This window comes from Callorhinus ursinus, unplaced genomic scaffold, assembly GCF_003265705.2.
Source record: "Callorhinus ursinus isolate GAN/ISIS: 27379988/994484 unplaced genomic scaffold, GSC_fseal_2.0 scaffold6, whole genome shotgun sequence".
NCBI lineage: Eukaryota > Metazoa > Chordata > Mammalia > Carnivora > Otariidae > Callorhinus > Callorhinus ursinus.
In genome coordinates, this window is record NW_027397068.1 from 68198814 (window position 1) to 68213551 (window position 14738).

Consider the following 14738-nt stretch of genomic DNA (forward strand, 5'->3'; position numbering starts at 1 on the left):
CAAATACCATTTATTATGGGCCTGGAAACACATTTTCAGTAGGAACACCAAAGACCATAGTTTTGGTGGGTTTTTTTTTTCCCCTCACCTTAAAGCTCTAGTAATAGCTAACCATATGTATGCCCACCAAGTGATCTTCATGGATAAATCAGATGACTATATATGAATTGATTAAAAGATTATTCCTAATAAATGGAACTAGATCTGTCACATGATAACGGCTATTATCTGCAATGGAATAAAAGTCAAAGCTCTTTCACCCTCCACCCTGAGCCCTGTACAAACCACCTCCTTGGCCCATTCCTATGGGTGCCTTTTTGCATACTTCTTCCTTCTCTCTACATGATCACCAGCCACAGGCAGAAACTGAGACTTCCCTTTTTGAAAGTGAAAAGCAACAAGTGAAACTCTTGATACTCTCACCCTTCAACGTCTATTTCCTTCCCAAGTGGAAGCTTCTGGAATCTTTAAATCTCTGACAGCCCCAACTTCTCTTAAGTTATTATGGGGAGGAATTCCACAGTTAGGATTAGAAAGAGCATAATACAATTATTCAGCAATGAAGCATTCTGTTCAAACTTAAACCACCTTCTGGGAGGGATGGGGTGGCTCGGTGATAGACATTGGGGAGGGTATGTGCTATGGTGAGCGCTGTGAATTGTGCAAGACTGTTGAATCACAGATCTGTACTTCTGAAGCAAATAATGCAATATATGTTAAGAAAAAAAAAGAAGAAGATAGCAGGAGGGGAAGAATGAAGGGCAGTAAGTCGGAGGGGGAGACGAACCATGAGAGACGATGGACTCTGAAAAACAAACTGAGGGTTCTAGAGGGGAGGGGGGTGGGGGGATGGGTTAGCCTGGTGATGGGTATTAAAGAGGGCACATTCTGCGTGGAGCACTGGGTGTTATGCACAAACAATGAATCATGGAACCCTACATCAAAAACTAATGATGTAATGTATGGTGATTAACATAACAATAAAAATTTAAAAAAAAAACTAAACCACCTTCATTGCCCATTGTTGTTCTCACTTCCTTCAGTAACTTACAACTAGGGGAAGCCTCCCTAGTCTCTTCTAGAGACCTATGGATTCTTCGTCAGTCTCACATTTAAAGTGCACTTAAATTCCTGCCACACACCTCACCAGTCTTGAAATATGGGTGTGTGCAAACTTGGAAAATTCTTCCTGCCACCATGACGTAGGTGTTCATAGACTGTATATTCTCCTTTTTAATTTTCTGAGAACAGATCTGTGGGGGCTCTGACTCACCTCCTCATTGCTAGAATATCTTATATGGGGTTCCTTCTTCTCCTCCCATTTCTGGTTTCTTTAACCTTATCTGCCTCTTCTTTTTTCTTGGCATTTCTTATGAGATATGATATATTGTAATTTACAAATAAAACTTCAAATGTGTTTGCATCTATTTGTGACCACTAATAATGATCGAGTCTCAGAGCATCTTACAAAAAATATTTCCACTTGCAATAGTAGTCTTTAAACACATAAAGAAACACACACATGGGCAGCAAATGAGGAAAGCTCAATCTTTCCAATAAATGGTGCTAGGTTACTTAAGTAGCCATAAAGAAAAAATATTACTTTTCCATACCTCACACCAGTCACAAAAATTAATTCCAGGTTGATTATAGATCTAACTACAAAAAACAAAGCAAAAAAGCTTCTAGAAGACAGCACAGGAAAAGATTCAAACCTTGGGATAGGGAAATATTTCTTTAAAAGGATACAAAAAGCAGTCTCAATAAAGGAAGTGTTAGGAAAATTAAACTTCATTAGCTTTCTGCTTTTCAACAAAACACCATTAAGGCTGTGAAAAGGCAAACCAAAGAGTAGGAAAGGATATTTTCAACCAATATAATTGACTCAAGATTTCTATCCATTATATATATAGAACTCCTACAAATTAGTAAAAATAGACAATAGGAAAGTGGACAAGAGACTTGAACCGACAGTTTATAAGAGAATAATTTAATGGGGGCACCTGTGTGGCTCATTCAGTTGAACATCTGCTTTCAGCTCAGGTCATGATCTCAGGGTTCTGGAATTGAGCCCCTCATCGGGCGCCCTGGTCAGTGGGGAGCCTGATTCTCCCTCTCCCTCTGCCCCTCTCCACTGCTCATGTTCTCTCTTGAGCTCTCTCTTTCTCAAGTGAATAAATGAAATCTTTAAAAAAGAGAGAGAGAGAATCATTTACTGGCCAACACACATTTGAAAAGGAGCCCAAATTCATCAATCAGCAGAGCAATGCAAATTATAATGGCAATGAAATAGCACAACATTCCCAAGTGATAAAATTTAAAAGACAGATCTTTGGTGAGGCTAAGAACAAATGAGAAATCTTCTACACTGTAAGTGAGTATAAATGAACACAGCTATGTTGGAAAACACTGGCATCATCCTAGCATCTGCAAATACTCTGTGACCCCACAGCTTGACTTGACTTCGTGTATACTCAACAGAAATGCATGCTTATGTACTCCAAAAGATATATTCAAGAATTTCCAGAACAACATTACTCACAGGAGCAAAAATCGGGGCGGGGGGGGAGTGGGGATGTGCAACATTAGTAGGTAAGCAAAATAAATTACAGTACATTTATACAATGGAATTTTATACAACAGTGAAAAAGAATGAACTACTGCTATCTGTAACTTAGTGGGATCTCATAAAGTATGGAGTGTGAAGAAGCCAGTCATGAGGGAATATGTACCAGGATTCTCTGTACATAAAGTTCAAAACTAGGCATTAGAAGGCAGACTAGTATAAACTTTGGGAAAAGGGTAGCAGATCGTGATTGGCAGGGAACACAGGGCTTCTGGGGTGCTGTTCGTGTTCTATTTCTTACCCAGGTGGTGGTAATTGACTGTATTCACTTTGAGATAATTGAGCACTTACAGTCTGTGTACTTTTTTTCATGAGTATCATCTTATGTGTGCTATAGAAAAAAAATATGTCTGAGAGAAAATATAAGTGCCTAAATATTAGAACTGGAGATAAGCTCAAAGCTGGATCACTAGCAAGATAAGGAAAGTTCTGCTGAATTCTAGACAGACTGCCTAACATGCTTTAATATATCCTACTTAGGGACAGCACTGGTCCTAAAGAGAATGCTATAAGCTTGTAGATAAGGTTCAAATAGTCATAGCCGTGACAAACTGAGGGCTATAAAGGGGAGGGTACATGCAAAGGTCGACTTAAAGTTACCCTAGAACTTCTTGCCAAATGAGCAGCCTGATACAGTGGATACAACTTTAAGATCAACTTTCCAAAAATGTTGACCGAGAATCAACGTGGGGCATGGCTTACTGAAAATAATTTAAATTACTGCAATTTAATGTTTTACATCAAAATTAGGCAGAATTCTGTTTTACCTCCTTTTAGGGAAGAATAATAAGTCATTAGGAATTTGCTTATATAATATTAAGTACACATTACACTTAATAAATATAAGTTGTAGATTTGTAACAATCTATAAATTTTTAGGTGTCATCTGAAATACCTTTATTTTCTTCTCATGACAAGAGCGGAAATTTTACTTAAACAAAACATTTCATGTTTCAAAAAGGAAATCTAATACATTTATGTGACTTTATTTTTCTCAGATTTCAGTCAAGAAATTTTCTTTTTAAATAATCACATTTTAATAGCCTAATAATACAATATTTTGAATAACCAATTCTTAATTAATCACCATAATCTTTCCACCAGTTATCATAGAGAGTGAAGTTGTCAAAAAGACCAAGAGTTTCACAAAATTTTTGTGACTTATCAGGTTGAAAATCAAAAAGTTTTCACTTCAGGGCCATATATGACTGCCCGCTGAACTGATTATACACAGTCTCAGAGGAATCTAAACTCATAAAAAGAGCAGATGCAAATTGAATACAAATTGATACAAACTGAATGATTAAAAGAGAAAGAAAGTGTTAGGGAATAACTATAGGTCAATTTATCAGAAGTCAACAGGAAAATGAGAGAATGTGCAGGCAAAAGCAGTGACCAAGGAGTCAGAAGACCTGTCTTCTAGACCAGGCTTTCCTATTACCTAGCTTTGTGACCTTAACTAGTGTTGTGACCTTAGCCAAACCTGCCCTCCCACTGTGCTTCAATAAAATGGTGGCCTCGTGCCTGATGGCCTTTGTAGTACAGAACTGGCAATGATGAAATATTTGCAAGATGTCTAGGAGAGGGCCAGGTAAAGTCAGCCCCAAGTTTACAAATTAGCCAAATTCCACCTGTAGAAATGTTTAGTTTGGCTCAGAAGGCATTGGATCCACAGTGTTTCAAATTTGAATTTGTTAATCGCATTTAGAATTTGGAAAGTACCACATAAAAATCCAGATTTCCAACTTTCTACTGAAAATAGATATAGCACCAATGGGCCAGCACACGCATGTTGCAAAAGTTGGCTGACATGAGACAGGGCTATTCTTTTAGAGACAGCACACATAAACCATTCTGCATGGTGCTCACCTTCTGTTGTTGCCTTGATACTCAGATCAACTGAGTTCCATTGATATCACCACTGCCATACCAGGGAGAACATCAGCAGACATATAGGGGTGAACTGAAAGAGCTGTATTCCCAATTAACTATAGCATGGGGAGCCCAAACCTACTCTGATGAGGTGGAGTGCCTCGGGGAAAGAAATCTGGGAGAGAGTGGTCTACCACCTAGCACCCCCACAATGTAAACAATCACTGCCATATGTGGGGGAGGAAGGAAAATTTCACAGTGTTTCCAGCTGTGAAGAAAGATGGCTGAAAAACTAGACCACTGAATCTGTATTCTTTTCTTCAATTTGGTTATGGGTTGAATTATGTCCCCCACTCCCATTCCAAAATTCGTTTGCTGAAGTCCTAATCCTCCCTACTTAAGAATGTGACTGTATTTGAAGATAGGGCCTTGAAAGAGGTAATTATGGTAAAATGAGATCATGTGGGTGGGCTCCAGTCCAATATGACCAACGTCCTCATAAAAAGAAGTGATTAGGACACAGACACACACAAAAGACCATCTGTCTACAAGCTAAGGAGAGAGGCTTTCAAAAGAAATCAACTCTGCTGACACCTTGATCTTAGACTTCTAGACACCAAAACTGAGAAAATAAAATTCTGTTATTTAAGCCACTCAGTCTGTGGTACATTGTTATGACAGCCCTAGAAAATGAATAAAAGATTCTTGTGGGTTTTTTTCCCATTTTTATCATAAAGCTACATTTTTCCAACAACAAAAGCACAAACAAGTCTATGGAATCCCTCCTAAGACTCTCCATATTCCCGCCGTAATCCAGATCAACTGCTCTGCAGACCTGCTACCTAACTGTCACCTGGTACTTCCTTTCTTCCTCTCCTAGTTCCACACTTTCCAGATCACATTTCTTCTTCTTCCTAGTTTCTCCCTCATTTTACTACAATATACCCTAAAGTAACTTCCTAAGAAATGGTGTGTTGGATATAAACTTTCTGAGTCCTTGCATATCAGAAAAAATGCCCTCATTCAGCCTTCTTCCTTGATTAAGAGTTTGAGCTAGGATTAGAATTTTAGGTTAAAAATCATACAGCCAGTCTGTATCCGTTTGCTAGGGCTGCTGTAACAAAATAGCACAAAATCAGTGGCTTCACCAACAGATATTCATTTTCTCAGAGTTCTGGAGGCCGGGAGTCCGAAGTCAAAGTGTCAGTAGGGGTAGCTTCTTCTGAGGCTGTGAGGGAGGAATTGTTCCAGGTGTCTCACCTGGCTTCTAGGAGTTCAGTGACAATCTTTGGCTTCTTTGGCTTGTAGAAGCATCACTCCAATCTTTGCCTTCATCTTCACATAGTATTCTCCCTATGTGCATATCTGTGTCCAAATTTCCTCTTGTTATAAAGAAACCAGTTGCATTGGATCAAGGGTTCACCCTATTCCAGGATGACCTCATCTTAACTAATTACATTTTCTTTTTTTTTTAAGATTTTATTTATTTATTTGAGAGAGAGAGAGAATGAGAGATAGAAAGCATGAGAGGGAAGAGGGTCAGAGGGAGAAGCAGACTCCCCGCTGAGCAGGGAGCCCGATGTGGGACTCGATCCCAGGACTCCAGGATCATGACCTGAGCCGAAGGCAGTCGCTTAACCCGCTGAGCCACCCAGGCGCCCCACTAATTACAATTTCAATGACCCTGTATCAAATACAGCCACGTTCTAAGGTACTGGGGGTTAAGATGGCAACATATGAATTGGGTGGGTGGGAAACAGGGAGCACAATTTAACCCATAACACAGACTTCTTAACAAATTGTGCTGGAATAATTTCCAGGTTCAAAAGGATTAATTTAGACTCTTAGCTCATAGCATCACAAAAATTAACTCTAAATAGATCAAACACCTAAATGTAAGTGGTACAACTATAAAAACTTCAGAAAAATACACAAGAGAAAACCTCATGACTTGGTTACGCAAATAGTTTTTTTTTTTTAAGATTTATTCATTTATTTTAGAGAGAGAGAGAGAGCAGGTGAGCAGGAGAAGGAGCAGAGGCAAAGAATCTTAAGCTAACTCCCCACTGAGTGTGGAGCCTGACATAGGGCTCGATCCCACAACCCCAAGATCATGACACAAGCCTAAATCAAGAGTTGGGACGCTCAACCTAATGAGCCACTGAGGCTCCCCTTGGTTATGCAAGGAGTTCTTAAATATAATAGCAAAAATACGATCTTTAAAGATAAAATTGGTAAAGTGAACTTCATCAAGATTAAAAACTTTTGTGCCTCAAAAGATACCCTTAAGAAAATGAAAAGATAAGCCACAGATTAGAAGAACATGTTTATAAATCATGTATCTGCTGTAGTCCTAGGATCCATAATATATAAAAGACATAATTCAATAGTAAAAAGACAAACAACCCAACTTTTAAAAATCAACCAATTATTTTATTAGATATTTTATCAAAGAGGCTAATACACACCTGAAGATACTCAACCTTATTAATCATTAGGGAAATACAATTAAACCACAATGAGATCCTACTTTGTGTGACTGTAATAAAAAAGACAGTAACAAGTGTTGGTGAGGATGTGGAAAAGCTGAAACCCTGTACATTGCCGGTGAAAATGTTAAATGATACAGCAACTTTGGAAAACAGTTTGAAAGTTTCTTTAAAAGTTAAGTATAAACATAAACAGCAACTTGTTCCTGATACTTGCTACAATGTGGATAACCCTCAAGCACATTAAGCTAAGTGAAAGAAACCAGATGCAAGAGATTATTTGTTGTATTATTTCATTATATAAAATGTATAGAAAAGGCAAATCTATGGGGAGAGAAGCCAATTAGAGGTTACTTGGATGTGGGGTGTGACTGAGAATTGACTATTATTATGGGGAATCTTTTTGAAGTGATGAAAATGTTCTAGAACTAGATTTTGAGCATAGCTTCACAATTTTATAGATTTACTAAAAATCTTTGATATTTTCACTTAATATGGGTAAGTTTTATGGTATGTAAATTCTACCTCGATAAAACTCAATAGGCAATAAGATCATATAGCTTCAGAATTTTTAATGTATCACTCTATATTTTTTAATATTCAATATTGCTGTTAGAAGCCTATGCCAGTCTGATTCATATTCTTTCTCTTTTTAAGAAGACTTTATTTATTATTTATTTGAGAGAGAGTGAGTGAGAGAGAAAGGGAATGAGTGAGAGAGAGAGAGCGAGCACACAAGCATGGAGAGGGGCAGAGGGAGAGGGAGAAGCAGACTCCCCACTGAGGGGGGAGCCCGGCCGGATGCGGGGCTCAATCCCAGGGCCCTGAGATCATGACCTGAGCAAAGGCAGATGCTTAACGAACTGAGCCACCCAGGCCCCCCTGAGTCATGTTCTTTCTGAATGACCTGAATTGTTTCTTTGCTTCTTTTAATCTCCGGGATTTTTTTCTATTTTCATTATCAAAAAATATACAATATCATGTTTTGGATTGTTAAATTTGCTTAAATAGTATCTTCTGAATGTATCATTTTATAACCTGCTTTTTCTTTTTTTTTCTCAACATAATGGTTTTGGGAGTTACCTATGTTGACACATAGTAATTTTAACTATTATACAACAATCTGTTTTTTCTATTATAAACAGTGTTGCAAAGAATAATCTTATTTATGTTTTCTTAAGGAAAGGTCCCAGTTTCTCCAGAGAATAGATCCGTAAGTGGAATTTTCCTCATAATTTGTGTGCTTCAGCTTTACTAGGTATTAACAAAATGCTCTTCAAAGTAATCATCCCAGTTAACACTTCCACCAACAGTGTATAGTGATTCCCATTTCATCACATGCTCACTTGTATCTTTAGACTTTTACATTTGGGAGGCAAAACACACTGACTGAACAATGGAAATGAAAATAATCTCTTTAGCCTCAGGGTTCTGGTACTCACATCTGAAGATGCATATCTTTCAACTCTAGAAAATTCTCGTTTCCTCTTCTCTGTTATTTCTAATCTCTCTCTCCAGACCAGCCTTGTTCCGCTGTTACAAATTGTGAATTGCACAACCACATAATGACAAACAGCTCACCTGCTGTTGGGCCCACTGAGATGATCCTTTCTGATTCTGGCCTTATTTTTCCATCTCTTTTTGCTCAACTTCCTGAAATCTCTCTTCAGCTTCCCCCCACCCCCCGATATTCCATAGCATTTTGGTTAGGAAAAATCTCTTCTTATCTAAGCGTTCTCTTTACAGGGTATCTTTCTCCTGTGTTACACAAATAGAATTTTGTGTTTTTTAAATTTAATTTTATTATGTTATGTTAATCACCATACGTTTCAGCTACTATTTAGAGAAAAACAAAATTATGTTCTTTTCTGTTGCCTGAGTCATCTGTTTCCTCTCAGGTCAGTTTTCCTCCTTCTATTTTGTTCTTCTTCATTCATTTCTATGATTTTTGTTCATCATATTTATGACTGAAGAATTGAAAAGGCAGATTGGAAATTTTGTATCTGTGGGGTGAGCTTGTCAACTAGCAGGCATTGTTTTAGGATGCATGTACCGAGAGAAGTCCCCCGTATGCCAGAAGGCCAAAGCTGCCCTCGTTTTGGCCAGATTTCATCCTAACCCACCAGATTTTGTCCCCTTTATTCAATGTGTTTAGAAGAAAAAAGGGCCCTCCATGATTCCTCACATTAATTTTGGTGTTTTTAGCATCATCCACTGTGCCTGGTGTCTGCAAATTTTGAGTGTCCCCAAGGGGCTGAATAGCACAGGGCTTGCTCTCTCTCTTTTTTTAAAAGTATTTATTTACTTACTTACTTACTTATTTATTTTAGAGGAGGGCAGAGGGAGAGGGAGAGAGAGTCTTAAGCAGACTCTGTGTTGAGCACAGAGCCCAACGGGGGGTTTGATCTCCTGACCCTAAGATCACGACCTGAGCTAAATCAAGAGTCAGGTGCTTAACCACTGGGCCCCCCAGGCAGCTGTGGAGGGTTCTCTCCCTATCAGTGTCCTCTACACATTGTTTCTAGGCAATAGGGCATCTACTCTGCTTTATTAGTTATTGTTTCATCTATTTTCCATCTTTCCCAAACAAGTTAAAATCCTTGTCCATCTTCCATTTCTTTGTCGTGATGATTATAGATATTTTTTTCATTATTGTTAGGGATTCAGGAGGGGAAGTGAAAAAGCATGAGCTCAATTCACTACTTTGAATCAGAAGTCTCACAATTAATTTGAATAGGAACTTTGGACCCCAAACAAATGAATTAGACTACATTATTTACACATAATTAAGGTAAAGTATTGGACCTTACTCAGTTATAACCTATTATGTAACAAGCACAAATGAATATTATCTAAACTTTTTCTGATTTTTGTGTAGAGAGGAATATTTACAAGTGAAAAGAGAGTAGTGCCTTAAGGAGGGGAGCCCACAAAGACACTGGGGAACTGCTCAGAAAAATCAGGGTTGGAAAGAAGACAAATCGTCAAACAATTCCTTAGATTTGGACTCACCAGTTTTCAATCTTGTTATGAGGACACACCCAGGAAAAATCAGTTTTACAAGATTTGGGAGGGGTTCTTTTTAATACGAAAAATATAATAGAGGCCCTCAGTTACCAGCAGATTTATTGATCACTACTAATTGTCTAATTTCCATTCATTTGCAATATATTTACAGGTGAATTCTTACTGTAGGGCAAGAACAACTGCTCTGGGCACTGAAAAGAATGAGACCAAAAAACAAAAACAAAACCCCCAAACCCTCACACTCTGGGCCTCAAATTGTTTACAGTCTCATGGTGAAATGGAGAGGTAAATAGACACCGGGGACACATGAAACACCATGGGGCCAAGGAGGAAGGAACTTCTAAGTTTATCTTGAGACAGGGGAATTACCATGGAAGCAACGATGTTTTAGCCCACACTTAGAAGATTAGGAGTCTGCAATGTGTGAGCTGGGAAGGACATTCCAAACAGCATTTGAGAAACACAGTGTTCAGAGAGCATGGTACACCCAGAGACTGACAAGTGTTTTGATATTTCTGGAGCATGAAATGTAATAAGAGAAGAATTCTAAGTTGGCACCACATAGAGCAAATGCAAATCAGTGTGACATAGACCACTGCTGTCACAAAAGTATAAAGAAGGTTATCAAATGTGCAAAAATACTTTGAAAATAGTACAGAAACTGTGGCATTTCCTTTTAAGCCAAACTCCTATTTCAGCCTCTTTAAAATCTCCTTAGATTATCTCTTTGCTTCTTCTAATGAACTACTCGGTCAGGTCTGCTTTTCTTCCTCCAGAAATGGCATTTTATCCTTTCCTGAGAAAACACGTTGAAGCTAAAATGAACTTCTCATACACTCATCCTTTATCAGACAGTCATGGTTATGTTCCTGTAAATCTCTAAACAGCCATTTCTTTTATCATTTCAATTAGATCGATGGAATAGAGAGTATTTGAACAGAAAACTTCATTTATCCTATTTCCAGTTGGAAAAATTGGAGTTTTAAGTTGGAAAATACTCCTTTCACGCTTTAAGAAACCAGAAGTTTCTGGTTCTGCTTCTATTTTCTTAATACCTATATGGATTTCGAAGGTCAACAAATTCACCAAAAGATACCCAATAGGAAAGACCTTCAAAATAAAATGGATTACTCACTTTAGAACTCAAATTGAAGAAGACACATTAGTATCGAATCAATGTCCCATCCACTAACCTTTTTTAAAAAAACCAAAATTGATTATGGAATTTTAGATGTTTGGTTCCAGTTTCATAGGTCTCACTTTTTCATTTGACATTTCTGGCTTGCTTAAATATTCATGGAGAATTGTCTATTCTTGAATTCCTTCCAACATTAGTGCTTAAATATAGAATCTCTGATGAGTAAGCACTTAACCAGAGCTTACTCCTAAACAATCCTGTATGCCCCTTTTCCCTTTTAACACTGAAGCTATGTAACATATTTTTCTATTCCTTCCCTAACCAAATAAAAAGGAACATTGTAAACTAGAAACATTTGTTCTTCACAAATACTTCTCCTAGGGACCAATGTTGCAAATCACATTTTTAAAAAAGGTTTGCCTGGGCAAAATTTTTAGCAGATAATCCATTTATGTAGATGGAATTTGTAAATGATTGACTCTCAGAATGACGTTAGGCACAGTGTAGCTAAAAATATAGTCCCCATACATCAGGAGCACATTATTTCACCCCGGAGAAATACCGAGGAAAAGGTAACACTAAAAAGCTACCAACGATTACTTGACAAAAAAAGTATGCAATATGGCCCACTCCCCCCTATACTTTTCTTTCAAAAGTACCCATGGAGTTTGGGGCGCCTGGGTGGCTCAGTCAGTTAAGCAACAGACTGTTGATTTTGGTTCAGGTCAGGATCTCAGGGTTGTGAGATGAGCCCCACTCAACACCTCTCTCTAAAATAAATAAATCTTAAAAAAAAAAAAAAAAAAAGACAATACCCCTGGAGGAGATTCCCAGCCTTCTCCTCTAGAGTTTATTGATTAGGTCTGGGGAGGAATCTGAATTTACAAGGGCTGGGTGTTGATTATTATTAAGATGAAAGCAAAGGAAACTGGTGTGCCCAAGGAGTATTTCATTAAGGAAATGAGCAACCACCTAAACCAACAGGATGGAGAGGATTTAATTAGGTTTCAGCGGTGGAAAAAGGTTGTATGTGGGTATTTTAAGAAGTGTGTTAAATGATGTGTTTGGCTGGGGTAAGAAGACTTACTTTAGAAGTAGCAAGAATTACAAGTAAAACAAGGTTTTATTCAGGCCAAGAATATGTTTGCTTTGTAGACAATGCAACAGCATTTTGAGCTGAAGAATCACATGATGAGATCAGCTTTGTAGCAGTATTAATCCAGCAGAGGCATTTAGGATAAATGTGTGGTGAAAGCCGGGAGCCATAGCCTACGCATTCATTCATTCACTGAACAAGTATATATTGAGCACCCAAATTATGTGAATGCCCTGCACTAAGTAGGAAGAATGCACAGCTGTAAGTACCATCGGCCAGAACGACAGCACCAAGTCTGTGAGTTGTCTCTGTTTGAGATTTTTCTGTTCACTAAGATTTCTTCTTGTAGCCTGACTTAATTTAGGACTCTCCTAACAGCTTTCAGTTCTGTATTTATGCTAATTTGCCTAGCTATTTGGAGTCACTGCATTTGCAATTAAAATGTTCTCCGTGGTTGTTAGAAAACTACTCTGTGAGATGAAAAACAATTTTGCTCCATCCAAAATATACTTAAGACTCTAAGAGGGGGGGGAAATTAAAGCCATATTGATAGGTAGCCAGGGCTTGAAATATAGAGAAGAGTTAAGGAAACTGGTTTAATGGGAATGCATTTATCAGAACAAAGAATAATCAATCAGTATACATAATAATGATTACTGAAAAAGATTTACATTTAGAAGTATGCTTTATTCATCCTGATTGGAGGCTTGGTCTCTGGGGTAGTGACTGGTATATTGTCATATACTTTACGGCAGAACTTTTGAACTCTTAGTAAGAGGCACAGTCAGATTCCAAACCATTATTTGTGTTATGAGTTATTGTGAGTATCACACATTCCAACCTGTAAGAAATTAGCAACATTTTCCATCTTCTTTAAATCAGCTGAAATCTCTTTTGACAAGCCCCCCTGACCCGCCCTGCCACCAAATGGTGGGAAATGTATTCTGAATTGTCTTCCCTTTTATGTGTCAGTAGACATGAAGGCCATGGATGTGAGAGGTCACAAAGTGGTACCCATCGGCCTGGATTGAGCTTCTTGCTGTGTCTTATTGACCCACAAAGTATATATTACAAATAAACAAAATGTGTAACTACTAAACAGTTTCTACTACTTGCCAGAATTAATGTGGGAGGCAGCCACATAAAATTTGCATTTCAGGCTTCTATTATAAAATCGGCAGTATTTAGTCTACATTAATTCTTGGCAACAGCTATCTGGAGCCAAACAGCCCCTGGCACTCTTAGAAAGGGTATCTTCTCCTAGTGGCCACAGTCCCCAACCCTTTATGACCCTACACATAATGGCTTCAGTCACTTTGTGTTACCTCCTGCCCCGTAGGCATTTGATTTGCCTGCTGGGCGTAGAGGGGGAAATGTGACCTGTGCTAAATAACCCAATAGGCTAACAAAGCATGTGTTGAAGCTCCTCTGAAAACAGGCCATCAAAACATGAGACTTGGTTTTGAAATCTTTATGCTCTTAAAACATCCAAGGGACTGTGAGAAATGCCAGATTTGAACTGGATGTTCTAATATCTATCGTATAGTTTGGGGGGGTATTTTTCATTAAATGAGGTGGGGGCCCATACGGCACATCAATAGTTTTTCAATGCTAGGACCGTGGAGATCATTACATTGGACCTGAGGTTGGGCCTCAAGAACTTCACCACCAAGATTTCAGGTATGATGAGTAAGAAATTATAGCATCTATAACTGAAATTACTTGGAATCCTTTGCCAAATATCACAAATAAAGTCATCACTGTAGCCAGTGAACTCTCCTCTTCTATGGTAAGGTACAAAAATAGCCCACAGCAGGCAAGGGGATGCTCCTGATTTTGCTCTTCATTAATTGGGATCAAAGAGAATGCACATGAAACACACAAAACTATACCAAATCCCTCTTTTCATAGTCTATAGCCATACCTGCCCTCATAGTTCAGTGAGGCTTAAAGTAGTATTTTTGCTTCATGCCCAGATGAGGCTGATTTAAGAGTTCAGTAATGAGCGGTGAGAACTGAAACAAGTTAAAATACACAAAAATACAAACTTTAAATTCATTATAAAACAAAGCAAATGTTAAAGATTGCTCTCAAAATGAGATTAGATAATCTTAAAATTAACTTAAAATATATCTGAATTCATTTCAGGCTTTGTTAGAAAAAGAGAAGGAAGGGGGAAGGGAGAGAAGATAGAATAACATACTAAAACTGCTTGCCAAAAATGAGAGGAATTAAAGATTTTGTGTCACTGTTGATGCTATTACAAGAAGTCTAGACTAAAGACAGCCTTGAAAAAATTAATGGTCAACACCAGTAAGTTTCAAACATAAACAGTAATATTTCAATAATAACAGCTAAAAATTGATCATGGACTATTTGCAAAGCAGTATACAAAGTTCTTCACATGCATTGTCTTTTTTTTAAATTTTATTTTATTATGTTATGTTAGTCACCATACATTACATCATTAGTTTTTGATGTAGTGTTCCA